Source organism: Lissotriton helveticus, chromosome 11, assembly GCF_964261635.1.
Source record: "Lissotriton helveticus chromosome 11, aLisHel1.1, whole genome shotgun sequence".
NCBI classification, from domain to species: domain Eukaryota; kingdom Metazoa; phylum Chordata; class Amphibia; order Caudata; family Salamandridae; genus Lissotriton; species Lissotriton helveticus.
In genome coordinates, this window is record NC_136072.1 from 175,734,006 (window position 1) to 175,756,081 (window position 22,076).

Below are 22,076 nucleotides of genomic sequence, written 5' to 3' on the forward strand. Positions count from 1 at the left end.
ATGCACTTTTAACCATTCCACAAATGTTGTGTTTAGGGCCCCTGGAAGCATGAAAATCACTTTAAACATGCTAATTTTAGCTCTAAAACTGATGATCCACCAACAAATGTGAACTGAAGTTCAAAAATAAAACATTTGAAAACGGACCATTTTTCACCTTTCTGAAGCATGACGTAATGGGGTGGTGTTATCTCTTTTGTCAAAAATCAGCTGTTTTTGCATGAACATTAAATGCCTCCAAATGGTGTTTAATTCACTTCCCGGGCCCGTGGAAGCATGAAAATCACTTTAAACATGCTAATTTTAGCTCTAAAACTGATGATCCACCAACAAATGTGAACTGAAGTTCAAAAATAAAACATTTGAAAACGGACCATTTTTCACCTTTCTGAAGCATGACGTAATGGGGGGGTGTTCTCTCTTTTGTCAAATATCAGCCGTTTTTGCTTGAACATTTAATGCTTCCAAATGGTATTTAATTCACTTCCCGGGGTGAAGAAACACTTTTTGAGACCCCAGAGTGAGTAAATTGGCCATTTTCATGCACTTTTAACCATTCCACAAATGTTGTGTTTAGGGCCCCTGGAAGCATGAAAATCACTTTAAACATGCTAATTTTAGCTCTAAAACTGATGATCTACCTACAAATGTGAACTGACGTTCAAAAATAAAACATTTGAAAACGGACCATTTTTCACCTTTCTGAAGCATGACGTAATGGGGGGGTGTTATCTCTTTTGTCAAAAATCAGCTGTTTTTGCATGAACATTAAATGCCTCCAAATGGTTTTTAATTCACTTCCCGGGCCCCTGAAAGCATAAAAATCACTTTAAACAGGCTAATTTTAGCTCTAAAACTGATGATCTACCTACAAATGTGAACTGACGTTCAAAAATAAAACATTTGAAAACGGACCATTTTTCACCTTTCTGAAGCATGATGTAATGGGGGGGGGGATTATCTCTTTTGTCAAAAATCAGCCGTTTTTGCTTGAACATTAAATGCCTCCAAATGGTATCAAATTTACTTCCCGGGGTAAAGAAACACTTTTTGAGACCCCAGAGTGAGTAAATTGGCCATTTTCATACACTTTTATTCATTCCACAAATGTTCTGTTTAGGGCCCCTGGAAGCATGAAAATCACTTTAAACATGCTAATTTTAGCTCTAAAACTGATCCACCTACAAATGTGAACTGACATTCAAAAATAAAACATTTGAAAACGGACCATTTTTCACCTTTCTGAAGCATGACGTAATGGGGGGGTGTTATCTCTATTGTCAAAAATCAGCTGTTTTTGCATGAACATTAAATGCCTCCAAATGGTTTTTAATTCACTTCCCGAGCCCCTGGAAGCATGAAACTCACTTTAAACATGCTAATTTTAGCTCTAAAACTGATGATCAACCTACAAATGTGAACTGACGTTCAAAAATAAAACATTTGAAAACGGTACATTTTTCACCTTTCTGAAGCATGACGTAATGGGGCGGTGTTATCTCTTTTGTCAAAAATCAGCTGTTTTTGCTTGAACATTAAATGCCTCCAAATGGTTTTTAATTCACTTCCCGGGCCTCTGGAAGCATGAAAATCACATTAAACATGCTAATTTTAGCTCTAAAACTGATTATCTACCTACAAATGTGAACTGACGTTCAAAAATAGAAACATTTGAAAACGGACCATTTTTCACCTTTCTAAAGCATGACGTAATGGGGGGGTGTTATCTCTTTTGTCAAAAATCAGCCGTTTTTGCTTGAACATTAAATGCCTCCAAATGGTATTTAATTCACTTTAGCGGGGTGAAGAAACACTTTTTGAGACCTCAGAGTGAGTAAATTGGCCATTTTCATGCACTTTTAACCATTAAACAAATGTTGTGTTTAGGGCCCCTGGAAGCATGAAAATCACTTTAAACATGCTAATTTTAGCTCTAAAACTGATGATCCACCTACAAATGTGAACTGAAGTTCAAAAATAAAACATTTGAAAACGGACCATTTTTCACCTTTCTGAAGCATGACGTAATGGGGTGGTGTTATCTCTTTTGTCAAAAATCTGCTGTTTTTGCATGAACCTTAAATGCCTCCAAATGGTGTTTAATTCACTTCCCGGGCCCGTGGAAGAATGAAAATCACTTTAAACATGCTAATTTTAGCTCTAAAACTGATGATCCACCTACAAATGTGAACTGACGTTCAAAAATAAAACATTTGAAAACGGACCATTTTTCACATTTCTGAAGCAGGACGTAATGGGGGGGGTGTTATCTCTTTTGTCAAAAATCAGCTCTTTTTGCATTAACATTAAATGCCTCCAAATGGTTTTTAATTCACTTCCCGGGCCCATGAAAGCATGAAAATCACTTTAAACATGCTAATTTTAGCTCTAAAACTGATGATCTACCTAAAAATGTGAACTGACGTTCAAAAATAAAACATTTGAAAACAGACCATTTTTCACCTTTCTGAAGCATGACGTAATGGGGGGTGGTGTTATCTCTTTTGTCAAAAATCAGCCGTTTTTGCTTGAACATTAAAAGCCTCCAAATGGTATTTAATTCACTTCCCGTGGTGAAGAAACATTTTTTGAGACCTCAGAGGGAGTAAATTGGCCATTTTCATGCACTTTTAACCATTCCACAAATGTTGTGTTTAGGCCCCCTGGAAGCATGAAAATCACTTTAAACATGCTAATTTTAGCTCTAAAACTGATGATTCACCTACAAATGTGAACTGACGTTCAAAAACAAAACATTTGAAAATGGTACATTTCTCACCTTTCTGAAGCATGACGTAATGGGTGGGTGTTATCTCTTTTGTCAAAAATCAGCTGTTTTTGCTTGAACATTAAATGCCTCCAAATGGTTTTTAATTCACTTCCCGGGTCCTGGAAGCATGAAAATCACTTTAAACATGCTAATTTTAGCTCTAAAACTGACGATCTACCTACAAATGTGAACTGACGTTCAAAAATAAAACATTCGAAAAAGGACCATTTTTCACCTTTCTGAAGCATGACGTAATGGGGGGTGTTATCTCTTTTGTCAAAAATCAGCCGTTTTTGCTTGAACATTAAATGCTTCCAAATGGTATTTAATTCACTTTAGCGGGGAGAAGAAACACTTTTTGAGACCTCAGAGGGAGTAAATTGGCCATTTTCATGCACTTTTACCCATTAAACAAATGTTGTGTTTAGGGCCCCTGGAAGCATGAAAATCACTTTAAACATGCTAATTTTAGCTCTAAAACTGATGATCCACCTACAAATGTGAACTGACGTTCAAAAACAAAACATTTGAAAACGGTACATTTCTCACCTTTCTGAAGCATGACGTAATGGGTGGGTGTTATCTCTTTTGACAAAAATCAGCTGTTTTTGCTTGAACATTAAATGCCTCCAAATGGTTTTTAATTCACTTCCCGGGTCCTGGAAGCATGAAAATCACTTTAAACATGCTAATTTTAGCTCTAAAACTGACGATCTACCTACAAATGTGAACTGACGTTCAAAAATAAAACATTTGAAAAAGGACCATTTTTCACCTTTCTGAAGCATGACGTAATGGGGGGTGTTATCTCTTTTGTCAAAAATCAGCCGTTTTTGCTTGAACATTAAATGCTTCCAAATGGTATTTAATTCACTTTAGCGGGGAGAAGAAACACTTTTTGAGACCTCAGAGTGAGTAAATTGGCCATTTTCATGCACTTTTACCCATTAAACAAATGTTGTGTTTAGGGCCCCTGGAAGCATGAAAATCACTTTAAACATGCTAATTTTATCTCTAAAACTGATGATCCACCTACAAATGTGAACTGAAGTTCAAAAATAAAACATTTGAAAACTGACAATTTTATACCTTTCTGAAGCATGACGTAATGGGGGGGTGTAATCTCTTTTGTCAAAAATCTGCCGTTTTTGCTTGAACATTAAATGCCTCCAAATGGTATTTAATTCACTTTAGCGGGGTGAAGAAACACTTTTTGAGACCTCAGAGCGAGTAAATTGGCCATTTTCATGCACTTTTAACCATTAAACAAATGTTGTGTTTAGGGCCCCTGGAAGCATGAAAATCACTTTAAACATGCTAATTTTAGCTCTAAAACTGATGATCCACCTACAAATGTGAACTGACGTTCAAAAATAAAACATTTGAAAATGGACCATTTTTCACCTTTCTGAAGCATGACGTAATGGGGGGGGTGTTATCTCTATTGTCAAAAATCAGCTGTTTTTGCATGAACATTAAATGCCTCCAAATGGTTTTTAATTCACTTCCCGGGCCCCTGGAAGCATGAAACTCACTTTAAACATGCTAATTTTAGCTCTAAAACTGATGATCTACCTACAAATGTGAACTGACGTTCAAAAACAAAACTTTTGAAAACTGACCATTTTTCACCTTTCTGAAGCATGACGTAATGGGGGGATGTTATCTCTTTTGTCAAAAATCAGCTGTTTTTGCTTGAACATTAAATGCCTCCAAATGGTATTTAATTCACTTCCCGTGGTGAAGAAACACTTTTTGAGACCTCAGAGTGAGTAAATTGGCCATTTTCATGCACTTTTAACCATTCCACAAATGTTGTGTTTAGGGCCCCTGGAAGCATGAAAATCACTTTAAACATGCTAATTTTAGATCTAAAACTGATTATCCACCTACAAATGTGAACTGACGTTCAAAAATAAAACATTTGAAAACGGTCCATTTTTCACCTTTCTGAAGCATGACGTAATGGGGGGTGTTATCTCTTTTGCCAAAAATCAGCTGTTTTTGCTTGAACATTAAATGCCTCCAAATGGTTTTTAATTCACTTCCCGGGCCCCTGGAAGCATGAAAATCACTTTAAACATGCTAATTTTAGCTCTAAAACTGATTATCTACCTACAAATGTGAACTGACGTTTAAAAATAAAACATTTGAAAACGGACCATTTTTCACCTTTCTGAAGCATGACGTAATGGGGGGGTGTTATCTCTTTTGTCAAAAATCAGCTGTTTTTGCATGAACATTAAATGCCTCCAAATGGTTTTTAATTCACTTCCCGGGCCCCTGAAAGCATGAAAATCACTTTAAACAGGCTAATTTTAGCTCTAAAACTGATGATCCACCTACAAATGTGAACTGACATTCAAAAATAAAACATTTGAAAACGGACCATTTTTCACCTTTCTGAAGCATGACGTAATGGGTGGGGTGTTATCTCTTTTGTCAAAAATCAGCTCTTTTTGCATGAACATTAAATGCCTCCAAATGGTTTTTAATTCACTTCCCGGGCCCCTGGAAGCATGAAAATCACTTTAAACATGCTAATTTTAGCTCTAAAACTGATGATCTACCAACAAATGTTAACTGACATTCAAAAATAAAACATTTGAAAACGGACCATTTTTCACCTTTCTGAAGCATGACGTAATGGGGGGGTGTTATCTCTTTTGTCAAAAATCAGCCATTTTTGCTTGAACATTAAATGCCTCCAAATGGTATTTAATTCACTTCCCGGGCCCCTGGAAGCATGAAAATCACTTTAAACATGCTAATTTTAGCTCTAAAACTGATTATCTACCTACAAATGTGAACTGACGTTCAAAAATAGAAACATTTGAAAACGGACCATTTTTCACCTTTCTAAAGCATGACGTAATGGGGGGGTGTTATCTCTTTTGTCAAAAATCTGCCGTTTTTGCTTGAACATTAAATGCCTCCAAATGGTATTTAATTCATTTTAGCGGGGTGAAGAAACACTTTTTGAGACCTCAGAGTGAGTAAATTGGCCATTTTCATGCACTTTTAACCATTAAACAAATGTTGTGTTTAGGGCCCCTGGAAGCATGAAAATCACTTTAAACATGATAACTTTAGCTCTAAAACTGATGATCCACCTACAAATGTGAACTGACGTTCAAAAATAAAACATTTGAAAACGGACCATTTTTCACATTGTCAAAAATCAGCGGGTGGGTGTTAACTCTTTTGTCAAAAATCAGCTGTTTTTGCTTGAACATTAAATGCCTCCAAATGGTTTTTAATTCACTTCCCGGGTCCTGGAAGCATGAAAATCACTTTAAACATGCTAATTTTAGCTCTAAAACTGACGATCTACCTACAAATGTGAACTGACGTTCAAAAATAAAACATTTGAAAAAGGACCATTTTTCACCTTTCTGAAGCATGACGTAATGGGGGGTGTTATCTCTTTTGTCAAAAATCAGCCGTTTTTGCTTGAACATTAAATGCTTCCAAATGGTATTTAATTCACTTTAGCGGGGAGAAGAAACACTTTTTGAGACCTCAGAGTGAGTAAATTGGCCATTTTCATGCACTTTTACCCATTAAACAAATGTTGTGTTTAGGGCCCCTGGAAGCATGAAAATCACTTTAAACATGCTAATTTTATCTCTAAAACTGATGATCCACCTACAAATGTGAACTGAAGTTCAAAAATAAAACATTTGAAAACTGACAATTTTTCACCTTTCTGAAGCATGACGTAATGGGGGGGGTGTAATCTCTTTTGTCAAAAATCTGCCGTTTTTGCTTGAACATTAAATGCCTCCAAATGGTATTTAATTCACTTTAGCGGGGTGAAGAAACACTTTTTGAGACCTCAGAGCGAGTAAATTGGCCATTTTCATGCACTTTTAACCATTAAACAAATGTTGTGTTTAGGGCCCCTGGAAGCATGAAAATCACTTTAAACATGCTAATTTTAGCTCTAAAACTGATGATCCACCTACAAATGTGAACTGACGTTCAAAAATAAAACATTTGAAAATTGACCATTTTTCACCTTTCTGAAGCATGACGTAATGGGGGGGTGTTATCTCTATTGTCAAAAATCAGCTGTTTTTGCATGAACATTAAATGCCTCCAAATGGTTTTTAATTCACTTCCCGGGCCCCTGGAAGCATGAAACTCACTTTAAACATGCTAATTTTAGCTCTAAAACTGATGATCTACCTACAAATGTGAACTGACGTTCAAAAACAAAACTTTTGAAAACTGACCATTTTTCACCTTTCTGAAGCATGACGTAATGGGGGGATGTTATCTCTTTTGTCAAAAATCAGCTGTTTTTGCTTGAACATTAAATGCCTCCAAATGGTATTTAATTCACTTCCCGTGGTGAAGAAACACTTTTTGAGACCTCAGAGTGAGTAAATTGGCCATTTTCATGCACTTTTAACCATTCCACAAATGTTGTGTTTAGGGCCCCTGGAAGCATGAAAATCACTTTAAACATGCTAATTTTAGATCTAAAACTGATGATCCACCTACAAATGTGAACTGACGTTCAAAAATAAAACATTTGAAAACGGTCCATTTTTCACCTTTCTGAAGCATGACGTAATGGGGGGTGTTATCTCTTTTGCCAAAAATCAGCTGTTTTTGCTTGAACATTAAATGCCTCCAAATGGTTTTTAATTCACTTCCTGGGCCCCTGGAAGCATGAAAATCACTTTAAACATGCTAATTTTAGCTCTAAAACTGATGATCTACCTAAAAATGTGAACTGACGTTCAAAAATAAAACATTTGAAAACAGACCATTTTTCACCTTTCTGAAGCATGACGTAATGGGGGGGTGTTATCTCTTTTGTCAAAAATCAGCCGTTTTTGCTTGAACATTAAATGCCTCCAAATGGTATTTAATTCACTTCCCGTGGTGAAGAAACACTTTTTGAGACCTCAGAGGGAGTAAATTGGCCATTTTCATGCACTTTTAACCATTCCACAAATGTTGTGTTTAGGCCCCCTGGAAGCATGAAAATCACTTTAAACATGCTAATTTTAGCTCTAAAACTGATGATCCACCTACAAATGTGAACTGACGTTCAAAAACAAAACATTTGAAAACGGTACATTTCTCACCTTTCTGAAGCATGACGTAATGGGTGGGTGTTATCTCTTTTGACAAAAATCAGCTGTTTTTGCTTGAACATTAAATGCCTCCAAATGGTTTTTAATTCACTTCCCGGGTCCTGGAAGCATGAAAATCACTTTAAACATGCTAATTTTAGCTCTAAAACTGACGATCTACCTACAAATGTGAACTGACGTTCAAAAATAAAACATTTGAAAAAGGACCATTTTTCACCTTTCTGAAGCATGACGTAATGGGGGGTGTTATCTCTTTTGTCAAAAATCAGCCGTTTTTGCTTGAACATTAAATGCTTCCAAATGGTATTTAATTCACTTTAGCGGGGAGAAGAAACACTTTTTGAGACCTCAGAGTGAGTAAATTGGCCATTTTCATGCACTTTTACCCATTAAACAAATGTTGTGTTTAGGGCCCCTGGAAGCATGAAAATCACTTTAAACATGCTAATTTTATCTCTAAAACTGATGATCCACCTACAAATGTGAACTGAAGTTCAAAAATAAAACATTTGAAAACTGACAATTTTATACCTTTCTGAAGCATGACGTAATGGGGGGGTGTAATCTCTTTTGTCAAAAATCTGCCGTTTTTGCTTGAACATTAAATGCCTCCAAATGGTATTTAATTCACTTTAGCGGGGTGAAGAAACACTTTTTGAGACCTCAGAGCGAGTAAATTGGCCATTTTCATGCACTTTTAACCATTAAACAAATGTTGTGTTTAGGGCCCCTGGAAGCATGAAAATCACTTTAAACATACTAATTTTAGCTCTAAAACTGATGATCCACCTACAAATGTGAACTGACGTTCAAAAATAAAACATTTGAAAATGGACCATTTTTCACCTTTCTGAAGCATGACGTAATGGGGGGGGTGTTATCTCTATTGTCAAAAATCAGCTGTTTTTGCATGAACATTAAATGCCTCCAAATGGTTTTTAATTCACTTCCCGGGCCCCTGGAAGCATGAAACTCACTTTAAACATGCTAATTTTAGCTCTAAAACTGATGATCTACCTACAAATGTGAACTGACGTTCAAAAACAAAACTTTTGAAAACTGACCATTTTTCACCTTTCTGAAGCATGACGTAATGGGGGGATGTTATCTCTTTTGTCAAAAATCAGCTGTTTTTGCTTGAACATTAAATGCCTCCAAATGGTATTTAATTCACTTCCCGTGGTGAAGAAACACTTTTTGAGACCTCAGAGTGAGTAAATTGGCCATTTTCATGCACTTTTAACCATTCCACAAATGTTGTGTTTAGGGCCCCTGGAAGCATGAAAATCACTTTAAACATGCTAATTTTAGATCTAAAACTGATGATCCACCTACAAATGTGAACTGACGTTCAAAAATAAAACATTTGAAAACGGTCCATTTTTCACCTTTCTGAAGCATGACGTAATGGGGGGTGTTATCTCTTTTGCCAAAAATCAGCTGTTTTTGCTTGAACATTAAATGCCTCCAAATGGTTTTTAATTCACTTCCCGGGCCCCTGGAAGCATGAAAATCACTTTAAACATGCTAATTTTAGCTCTAAAACTGATTATCTACCTACAAATGTGAACTGACGTTTAAAAATAAAACATTTGAAAACGGACCATTTTTCACCTTTCTGAAGCATGACGTAATGGGGGGGTGTTATCTCTTTTGTCAAAAATCAGCTGTTTTTGCATGAACATTAAATGCCTCCAAATGGTTTTTAATTCACTTCCCGGGCCCCTGAAAGCATGAAAATCACTTTAAACAGGCTAATTTTAGCTCTAAAACTGATGATCTACCTACAAATGTGAACTGACGTTCAAAAATAAAACATTTGAAAACGGACCATTTTTCACCTTTCTGAAGCATGATGTAATGGGGGGGGGGGATTATCTCTTTTGTCAAAAATCAGCCGTTTTTGCTTGAACATTAAATGCCTCCAAATGGTATCAAATTCACTTCCCGGGGTGAAGAAACACTTTTTGAGACCCCAGAGTGAGTAAATTGGCCATTTTCATACAGTTTTATTCATTCCACAAATGTTCTGTTTAGGGCCCCTGGAAGCATGAAAATCACTTTAAACATGCTAATTTTAGCTCTAAAACTGATGATCCACCTACAAATGTGAACTGACATTCAAAAATAAAACATTTGAAAACGGACCATTTTTCACCTTTCTGAAGCATGACGTAATGGGTGGGGTGTTATCTCTTTTGTCAAAAATCAGCTCTTTTTGCATGAACATTAAATGCCTCCAAATGGTTTTTAATTCACTTCCCGGGCCCCTGGAAGCATGAAAATCACTTTAAACATGCTAATTTTAGCTCTAAAACTGATGATCTACCAACAAATGTTAATTGACATTCAAAAATAAAACATTTGAAAACGGACCATTTTTCACCTTTCTGAAGCATGACGTAATGGGGGGGGTGTTATCTCTTTTGTCAAAAATCAGCCGTTTTTGCTTGAACATTAAATGCCTCCAAATGGTATTTAATTCACTTTTGCGCGGTGAAGAAACACTTTTTGAGACCTCAGAGTGAGTAAATTGGCCATTTTCATGCACTTTTAACCATTAAACAAATGTTGTGTTTAGGGCCCCTGGAAGCATGAAAATCACTTTAAACATGCTATGTTTAGCTCTAAAACTGATGATCCACCTACAAATGTGAACTGAAGTTCAAAAATAAAACACTTGAAAACTGACCATTTTTCACCTTTCTGAAGCATGACGTAATGGGGGGGGGGTGTTATCTCTTTTGTCAAAAATCAGCTGTTTTTGCATGAACATTAAATGCCTCCAAATGGTTTTTAATTCACTTCCCGGGCCTCTGGAAGCATGAAAATCACTTTTAACATGCTAATTTTAGCTCTAAAACTGATGATCCACCTACAAATGTGAACTGAAGTTCAAAAATAAAACATTTGAAAACTGACCATTTTTCACCTTTCTGAAGCATGACGTAATGGGGGGGTGTTATCTCTTTTGTCAAAAATCAGCCGTTTTTGCTTGAACATTAAATGCTTCCAAATGGTATTTAATTCACTTCCCGGGGTGAAGAAACACTTTTTGAGACCCCAGAGTGAGTAAATTGGCCATTTTCATGCACTTTTAACCATTCCACAAATGTTGTGTTTAGGGCCCCTGGAAGCATGAAAATCACTTTAACCGCATGCGTGCGGGCGGAATTCCGCTCGCACGCTGAGATTTTGTAAAGCGCAAGTTACATGGCGAGCTGGGCTCATCATGAGCGTGCGAGGAGGCTACCTCATGACGAGCCCAGCTCGTCATGAGCGTGGAAGGGGTTAAACATGCTAATTTTAGCTCTAAAACTGATGATCCACCTACAAATGTGAACTGAAGTTCAAAAATAAAACATTTGAAAACTGACCATTTTTCACCTTTCTGAAGCATGACGTAATGGGGGGGTGTTATCTCTATTGTCAAAAATCAGCTGTTTTTGCATGAACATTAAATGCCTCCAAATGGTTTTTAATTCACTTCCCGAGCCCCTGGAAGCATGAAACTCACTTTAAACATGCTAATTTTAGCTCTAAAACTGATGATCTACCTACAAATGTGAACTGACGTTCAAAAACAAAACTTTTGAAAACGGACCATTTTTCACCTTTCTGAAGCATGACGTAATGGGGGGGTGTTATCTCTTTTGTAAAAAATCAGCTGTTTTTGCTTGAACATTAAATGCCTCCAAATGGTATTTAATTCACTTCCCGTGGTGAAGAAACACTTTTTGAGACCTCAGAGTGAGTAAATTGGCCATTTTCATGCACTTTTAACCATTCCACAAATGTTGTGTTTAGGGCCCCTGGAAGCATGAAAATCACTTTAAACATGCTAATTTTAGCTCTAAAACTGATGATCCACCTACAAATGTGAACTGACGTTCAAAAATAAAACATTTGAAAACGGTCCATTTTTCACCTTTCTGAAGCATGACGTAATGGGGGGGTGTTATCTCTTTTGCCAAAAATCAGCTGTTTTTGCTTGAACATTAAATGCCTCCAAATGGTTTTTAATTCACTTCCCGGGCCCCTGGAAGCATGAAAATCACTTTAAACATGCTAATTTTAGCCCTAAAACTGATTTATCTACCTACAAATGTGAACTGACGTTTAAAAATAAAACATTTGAAAACGGACCATTTTTCACCTTTCTGAAGCATGACATAATGGGGGGGGGGTGTTATCTCTTTTGTCAAAAATCAGCTGATGTTTGCATGAACATTAAATGCCTCTAAATGGTTTTTAATTCACTTCCCGGGCCCCTGAAAGCATGAAAATCACTTTAAACAGGCTAATTTTAGCTCTAAAACTGATGATCTACCTACAAATGTGAACTGACGTTCAAAAATAAAACATTTGAAAACGGACCATTTTTCACCTTTCTGAAGCATGATGTAATGGGGGGGGGGGATTATCTCTTTTGTCAAAAATCAGCCGTTTTTGCTTGAACATTAAATGCCTCCAAATGGTATCAAATTCACTTCCCGGGGTGAAGAAACACTTTTTGAGACCCCAGAGTGAGTAAATTGGCCATTTTCATACAGTTTTATTCATTCCACAAATGTTCTGTTTAGGGCCCCTGGAAGCATGAAAATCACTTTAAACATGCTAATTTTAGCTCTAAAACTGATGATCCACCTACAAATGTGAACTGACATTCAAAAATAAAACATTTGAAAACGGACCATTTTTCACCTTTCTGAAGCATGACGTAATGGGTGGGGTGTTATCTCTTTTGTCAAAAATCAGCTCTTTTTGCATGAACATTAAATGCCTCCAAATGGTTTTTAATTCACTTCCCGGGCCCCTGGAAGCATGAAAATCACTTTAAACATGCTAATTTTAGCTCTAAAACTGATGATCTACCAACAAATGTTAACTGACATTCAAAAATAAAACATTTGAAAACGGACCATTTTTCACCTTTCTGAAGCATGACGTAATGGGGGGGGTGTTATCTCTTTTGTCAAAAATCAGCCGTTTTTGCTTGAACATTAAATGCCTCCAAATGGTATTTAATTCACTTTTGCGCGGTGAAGAAACACTTTTTGAGACCTCAGAGTGAGTAAATTGGCCATTTTCATGCACTTTTAACCATTAAACAAATGTTGTGTTTAGGGCCCCTGGAAGCATGAAAATCACTTTAAACATGCTAATTTTAGCTCTAAAACTGATGATCCACCTACAAATGTGAACTGAAGTTCAAAAATAAAACACTTGAAAACTGACCATTTTTCACCTTTCTGAAGCAAGACGTAATGGGGGGGGGGGTGTTATCTCTTTTGTCAAAAATCAGCTGTTTTTGCATGAACATTAAATGCCTCCAAATGGTTTTTAATTCACTTCCCGGGCCTCTGGAAGCATGAAAATCACTTTTAACATGCTAATTTTAGCTCTAAAACTGATGATCCACCTACAAATGTGAACTGAAGTTCAAAAATAAAACATTTGAAAACTGACCATTTTTCACCTTTCTGAAGCATGACGTAATGGGGGGGTGTTATCTCTTTTGTCAAAAATCAGCCGTTTTTGCTTGAACATTAAATGCTTCCAAATGGTATTTAATTCACTTCCCGGGGTGAAGAAACACTTTTTGAGACCCCAGAGTGAGTAAATTGGCCATTTTCATGCACTTTTAACCATTCCACAAATGTTGTGTTTAGGGCCCCTGGAAGCATGAAAATCACTTTAACCGCATGCGTGCGGGCGGAATTCCGCTCGCACGCTGAGATTTTGTAAAGCGCATGTTACATGGCGAGCTGGGCTCATCATGAGCGTGCGAGGAGGCTACCTCATGACGAGCCCAGCTCGTCATGAGCGTGGAAGGGGTTAAACATGCTAATTTTAGCTCTAAAACTGATGATCCACCTACAAATGTGAACTGAAGTTCAAAAATAAAACATTTGAAAACTGACCATTTTTCACCTTTCTGAAGCATGACGTAATGGGGGGGTGTTATCTCTATTGTCAAAAATCAGCTGTTTTTGCATGAACATTAAATGCCTCCAAATGGTTTTTAATTCACTTCCCGAGCCCCTGGAAGCATGAAACTCACTTTAAACATGCTAATTTTAGCTCTAAAACTGATGATCTACCTACAAATGTGAACTGACGTTCAAAAACAAAACTTTTGAAAACGGACCATTTTTCACCTTTCTGAAGCATGACGTAATGGGGGGGTGTTATCTCTTTTGTAAAAAATCAGCTGTTTTTGCTTGAACATTAAATGCCTCCAAATGGTATTTAATTCACTTCCCGTGGTGAAGAAACACTTTTTGAGACCTCAGAGTGAGTAAATTGGCCATTTTCATGCACTTTTAACCATTCCACAAATGTTGTGTTTAGGGCCCCTGGAAGCATGAAAATCACTTTAAACATGCTAATTTTAGCTCTAAAACTGATGATCCACCTACAAATGTGAACTGACGTTCAAAAATAAAACATTTGAAAACGGTCCATTTTTCACCTTTCTGAAGCATGACGTAATGGGGGGGTGTTATCTCTTTTGCCAAAAATCAGCTGTTTTTGCTTGAACATTAAATGCCTCCAAATGGTTTTTAATTCACTTCCCGGGCCCCTGGAAGCATGAAAATCACTTTAAACATGCTAATTTTAGCCCTAAAACTGATTTATCTACCTACAAATGTGAACTGACGTTTAAAAATAAAACATTTGAAAACGGACCATTTTTCACCTTTCTGAAGCATGACATAATGGGGGGGGGTGTTATCTCTTTTGTCAAAAATCAGCTGATGTTTGCATGAACATTAAATGCCTCTAAATGGTTTTTAATTCACTTCCCAGGCCCCTGGAAGCATGAAAATCACATTAAACATGCTAATTTTAGCTCTAAAACTGATGATCTACCTACAAATGTGAACTGACGTTCAAAAATAAAACATTTGAAATCGGACCATTTTTCACCTTTCTGAAGCATGACGTAATAGGGGGGTGTTATCTCTTTTGTCAAAAATCAGCCGTTTTTGCTTGAACATGAAATGCCTCCAAATGGTATTTAATTCACTTCCCGGGGTGAAGAAACACTTTTTGAGACCTCAGAGTGAGTAAATTGGCCATTTTCATGCACTTTTAACCATTCCACAAATGTTGTGTTTAGGGCCCCTGGAAGCATGAAAATCACTTTAAACATGCTAATTTTAGCTCTAAAAGTGATGATCCACCTACAAATGTGAACTGAAGTTCAAAAATAAAACATTTGAAAACGGACCATTTTTCACTTTTCTGATGCATGACGTAATGGGGGGTGTTATCTCTTTTGTCAAAAATCAGCTGTTTTTGCATGAACATTAAATGCCTCCAAATGGTTTTTAATTCACTTCCTGGGCCTGTGGAAGCATGAAAATCACTTTAAACATGCTAATTTTAGCTCTAACACTGATGATCCACCAACAAATGTGAACTGAAGTTCAAAAATAAAACATTTGAAAACGGACCATTTTTCACCTTTCTGAAGCATGACGTAATGGGGGGTGTTATCTCGTTTGTCAAAAATCAGCCGTTTTTGCTTGAACATTAAATGCTTCCAAATGGTATTTAATTCACTTCCCGGGGTGAAGAAACACTTTTTGAGACCCCGGAGTGAGTAAATTGGCCATTTTCATGCACTTTTAACCATTCCACAAATGTTGTGTTTAGGGCCCCTGGAAGCATGAAAATCACTTTAAACATGCTTATTTTAGCTCTAAAACTGATGATCCACCTACAAATGTGAACTGACGTTCAAAAATAAAACATTTGAAAACGGACCATTTGTCACCTTTCTGAAGCATGACGTAATGGGGGGGTGTTATCTCTATTGTCAAAAATCAGCTGTTTTTGCATGAACATTAAATGCCTCCAAATGGTTTTAAATTCACTTCCCGGGCCGGTGGAAGCATGAAACTCACTTTAAACATGCTAATTTTAGCTCTAAAACTGATGATCTACCTACAAATGTGAACTGAAGTTCAAAAATAAAACTTTTGAAAACGGACCATTTTTCACCTTTCTGAAGCATGACGTAATGGGGGGGTGTTATCTCTTTTGTTAAAAATCAGCCGTTTTTGCTTGAACATTAAATGCCTCCAAATGGTATTTAATTCACTTCCCGTGGTGAAGAAACACTTTTTGAGACCTCAGAGTGAGTAAATTGGCCATTTTCATGCACTTTTAACCATTCCACAAATTTTGTGTTTAGGGCCCCTGGAAGCATGAAAATCACTTTAAACATGCTAATTTTAGCTCTAAAACTTATGATCCACCTACAAATGTGAACTGACGTTCAAAAATAAAACATTTGAAAACGGTCCATTTTTCACCTTTCTGAAGCATGACGTAATGGGGGGGTGTTATCTCTTTTGTCAAAAATCAGCTGTTTTTGCTTGAACATTAAATGCCTCCAAATGGTTTTTAATTTACTTCCCGGGCCCCTGAAAGCATGAAAATCACTTTAAACAGGCTAATTTTAGCTCTAAAACTGATGATCTACCTACAAATGTGAACTGACGTTCAAAAATAAAACATTTGAAAACGGACCATTTTTCACCTTTCTGAAGCATGATGTAATGGGGGGGGTTATCTCTTTTGTCAAAAATCAGCCATTTTTGCTTGAACATTAAATGCCTCCAAATGGTATTAAATTCACTTCCCGGGGTGAAGAAACACTTTTTGAGACCCCAGAGTGAGTAAATTGGCCATTTTCATACACTTTTATTCATTCCACAAATGTTCTGTTTAGGGCCCCTGGAAGCATGAAAATCACTTTAAACATGCTAATTTTAGCTCTAAAACTGATGATCCACCTTCAAATGTGAACTGACATTCAAAAATAAAACATTTGAAAACGGACCATTTTTCACCTTTCTGAAGCATGACGTAATGGGGGGGTGTTATCTCTTTTGTCAAAAATCAGCTCTTTTTGCATGAACATTAAATGCCTCCAAATGGTTTTTAATTCACTTCCCGGGCCCCTGGAAGCATGAAAATCACTTTAAACATGCTAATTTTAGCTCTAAAACTGATGATCTACCTACAAATGTGAACTGACGTTCAAAAATAAAACATTTGAAAACGGACCATTTTTCACCTTTCTGAAGCATGACGTAATGGGGGGGTGTTATCTCTTTTGTCAAAAATCAGCTGTTTTTGCATGAACATTAAATGCCTCCAAATGGTTTTTAATTCACTTCCCGGGCCCCTGGAAGCATGAAAATCACTTTAAACATGCTAATTTTAGCTCTAAAACTGATGATCTACCTACAAATGTGAACTGACGTTCAAAAATAAAACATTTGAAAACGGACCATTTTTCACCTTTCTGACGCATGACGTAATGGGGGGGTGTTATCTCTTTTGTCAAAAATCAGCCGTTTTTGCTTGAACATTAAATGCCCCTAAATGGTATTTAATTCACTTCCCGGGTTGAAGAAACACTTTTTGATACCCCAGAGTGAGTAAATTGGCTATTTTCATGCACTTTTAATCATTCCACAAATGTTTTGTTTAGGGCCCCTGGAAGCATGAAAATCACGTTAAACATGCTAATTTTAGCTCTAAAACTGATGATCCACCTACAAAGGTGAACTGACGTTCAAAAATAAAACATTTGGAAACGGACCATTTTTCACCTTTCTGAAGCATGACGTAATGGGGGGGTGTTATCTCTTTTGTCAAAAATCAGCTCTTTTTGCATGAACATTAAATGCCTCCAAATGGTTTTTAATTCACTTCCCGGGCCCCTGGAAGCATGAAAATCACATTAAACATGCTAATTTTAGCTCTAAAACTGATGATCCACCTACAAATGTGAACTGAAGTTCAAAAATAAAACATTTGAAAACTGACCATTTTTCACCTTTCTGAAGCATGACGTAATGGGGGGGTGTTATCTCTTTTGTCAAAAATCAGCCGTTTTTGCTTGAACATTAAATGCTTCCAAATGGTATTTAATTCACTTCCCGGGGTGAAGAAACACTTTTTGAGACCCCAGAGTGAGTAAATTGGCCATTTTCATGCACTTTTAACCATTCCACAAATGTTGTGTTTAGGGCCCCTGGAAGCATGAAAATCACTTTAACCGCATGCGTGCGGGCGGAATTCCGCTCGCACGCTGAGATTTTGTAAAGCGCATGTTACATGGCGAGCTGGGCTCATCATGAGCGTGCGAGGAGGCTACCTCATGACGAGCCCAGCTCGTCATGAGCGTGGAAGGGGTTAAACATGCTAATTTTAGCTCTAAAACTGATGATCCACCTACAAATGTGAACTGAAGTTCAAAAATAAAACATTTGAAAACTGACCATTTTTCACCTTTCTGAAGCATGACGTAATGGGGGGGGTGTTATCTCTTTTGTAAAAAATCAGCTGTTTTTGCTTGAACATTAAATGCCTCCAAATGGTATTTAATTCACTTCCCGTGGTGAAGAAACACTTTTTGAGACCTCAGAGTGAGTAAATTGGCCATTTTCATGCACTTTTAACCATTCCACAAATGTTGTGTTTAGGGCCCCTGGAAGCATGAAAATCACTTTAAACATGCTAATTTTAGATCTAAAACTGATGATCCACCTACAAATGTGAACTGACGTTCAAAAATAAAACATTTGAAAACGGTCCATTTTTCACCTTTCTGAAGCATGACGTAATGGGGGGTGTTATCTCTTTTGCCAAAAATCAGCTGTTTTTGCTTGAACATTAAATGCCTCCAAATGGTTTTTAATTCACTTCCCGGGCCCCTGGAAGCATGAAAATCACTTTAAACATGCTAATTTTAGCTCTAAAACTGATTATCTACCTACAAATGTGAACTGACGTTTAAAAATAAAACATTTGAAAACGGACCATTTTTCACCTTTCTGAAGCATGACGTAATGGGGGGGTGTTATCTCTTTTGTCAAAAATCAGCTGTTTTTGCATGAACATTAAATGCCTCCAAATGGTTTTTAATTCACTTCCCGGGCCCCTGAAAGCATGAAAATCACTTTAAACAGGCTAATTTTAGCTCTAAAACTGATGATCTACCTACAAATGTGAACTGACGTTCAAAAATAAAACATTTGAAAACGGACCATTTTTCACCTTTCTGAAGCATGATGTAATGGGGGGGGGGGATTATCTCTTTTGTCAAAAATCAGCCGTTTTTGCTTGAACATTAAATGCCTCCAAATGGTATCAAATTCACTTCCCGGGGTGAAGAAACACTTTTTGAGACCCCAGAGTGAGTAAATTGGCCATTTTCATACAGTTTTATTCATTCCACAAATGTTCTGTTTAGGGCCCCTGGAAGCATGAAAATCACTTTAAACATGCTAATTTTAGCTCTAAAACTGATGATCCACCTACAAATGTGAACTGACATTCAAAAATAAAACATTTGAAAACGGACCATTTTTCACCTTTCTGAAGCATGACGTAATGGGTGGGGTGTTATCTCTTTTGTCAAAAATCAGCTCTTTTTGCATGAACATTAAATGCCTCCAAATGGTTTTTAATTCACTTCCCGGGCCCCTGGAAGCATGAAAATCACTTTAAACATGCTAATTTTAGCTCTAAAACTGATGATCTACCAACAAATGTTAACTGACATTCAAAAATAAAACATTTGAAAACGGACCATTTTTCACCTTTCTGAAGCATGACGTAATGGGGGGGTGTTATCTCTTTTGTCAAAAATCAGCCATTTTTGCTTGAACATTAAATGCCTCCAAATGGTATTTAATTCACTTCCCGGGCCCCTGGAAGCATGAAAATCACTTTAAACATGCTAATTTTAGCTCTAAAACTGATTATCTACCTACAAATGTGAACTGACGTTCAAAAATAGAAACATTTGAAAACGGACCATTTTTCACCTTTCTAAAGCATGACGTAATGGGGGGGTGTTATCTCTTTTGTCAAAAATCTGCCGTTTTTGCTTGAACATTAAATGCCTCCAAATGGTATTTAATTCACTTTAGCGGGGTGAAGAAACACTTTTTGAGACCTCAGAGTGAGTAAATTGGCCATTTTCATGCACTTTTAACCATTAAACAAATGTTGTGTTTAGGGCCCCTGGAAGCATGAAAATCACTTTAAACATGATAACTTTAGCTCTAAAACTGATGATCCACCTACAAATGTGAACTGACGTTCAAAAATAAAACATTTGAAAACGGACCATTTTTCACATTGTCAAAAATCAGCGGGTGGGTGTTAACTCTTTTGTCAAAAATCAGCTGTTTTTGCTTGAACATTAAATGCCTCCAAATGGTTTTTAATTCACTTCCCGGGTCCTGGAAGCATGAAAATCACTTTAAACATGCTAATTTTAGCTCTAAAACTGACGATCTACCTACAAATGTGAACTGACGTTCAAAAATAAAACATTTGAAAAAGGACCATTTTTCACCTTTCTGAAGCATGACGTAATGGGGGGTGTTATCTCTTTTGTCAAAAATCAGCCGTTTTTGCTTGAACATTAAATGCTTCCAAATGGTATTTAATTCACTTTAGCGGGGAGAAGAAACACTTTTTGAGACCTCAGAGTGAGTAAATTGGCCATTTTCATGCACTTTTACCCATTAAACAAATGTTGTGTTTAGGGCCCCTGGAAGCATGAAAATCACTTTAAACATGCTAATTTTATCTCTAAAACTGATGATCCACCTACAAATGTGAACTGAAGTTCAAAAATAAAACATTTGAAAACTGACAATTTTTCACCTTTCTGAAGCATGACGTAATGGGGGGGGTGTAATCTCTTTTGTCAAAAATCTGCCGTTTTTGCTTGAACATTAAATGCCTCCAAATGGTATTTAATTCACTTTAGCGGGGTGAAGAAACACTTTTTGAGACCTCAGAGCGAGTAAATTGGCCATTTTCATGCACTTTTAACCATTAAACAAATGTTGTGTTTAGGGCCCCTGGAAGCATGAAAATCACTTTAAACATGCTAATTTTAGCTCTAAAACTGATGATCCACCTACAAATGTGAACTGACGTTCAAAAATAAAACATTTGAAAATGGACCATTTTTCACCTTTCTGAAGCATGACGTAATGGGGGGGTGTTATCTCTATTGTCAAAAATCAGCTGTTTTTGCATGAACATTAAATGCCTCCAAATGGTTTTTAATTCACTTCCCGGGCCCCTGGAAGCATGAAACTCACTTTAAACATGCTAATTTTAGCTCTAAAACTGATGATCTACCTACAAATGTGAACTGACGTTCAAAAACAAAACTTTTGAAAACTGACCATTTTTCACCTTTCTGAAGCATGACGTAATGGGGGGATGTTATCTCTTTTGTCAAAAATCAGCTGTTTTTGCTTGAACATTAAATGCCTCCAAATGGTATTTAATTCACTTCCCGTGGTGAAGAAACACTTTTTGAGACCTCAGAGTGAGTAAATTGGCCATTTTCATGCACTTTTAACCATTCCACAAATGTTGTGTTTAGGGCCCCTGGAAGCATGAAAATCACTTTAAACATGCTAATTTTAGATCTAAAACTGATGATCCACCTACAAATGTGAACTGACGTTCAAAAATAAAACATTTGAAAACGGTCCATTTTTCACCTTTCTGAAGCATGACGTAATGGGGGGTGTTATCTCTTTTGCCAAAAATCAGCTGTTTTTGCTTGAACATTAAATGCCTCCAAATGGTTTTTAATTCACTTCCCGGGCCCCTGGAAGCATGAAAATCACTTTAAACATGCTAATTTTAGCTCTAAAACTGATGATCTACCTAAAAATGTGAACTGACCTTCAAAAATAAAACATTTGAAAACAGACCATTTTTCACCTTTCTGAAGCATGACGTAATGGGGGGGGTGTTATCTCTTTTGTCAAAAATCTGCCGTTTTTGCTTGAACATTAAATGCCTCCAAATGGTATTTAATTCACTTCCCGTGGTGAAGAAACACTTTTTGAGACCTCAGAGGGAGTAAATTGGCCATTTTCATGCACTTTTAACCATTCCACAAATGTTGTGTTTAGGCCCCCTGGAAGCATGAAAATCACTTTAAACATGCTAATTTTAGCTCTAAAACTGATGATCCACCTACAAATGTGAACTGACGTTCAAAAACAAAACATTTGAAAACGGTACATTTCTCACCTTTCTGAAGCATGACGTAATGGGTGGGTGTTATCTCTTTTGACAAAAATCAGCTGTTTTTGCTTGAACATTAAATGCCTCCAAATGGT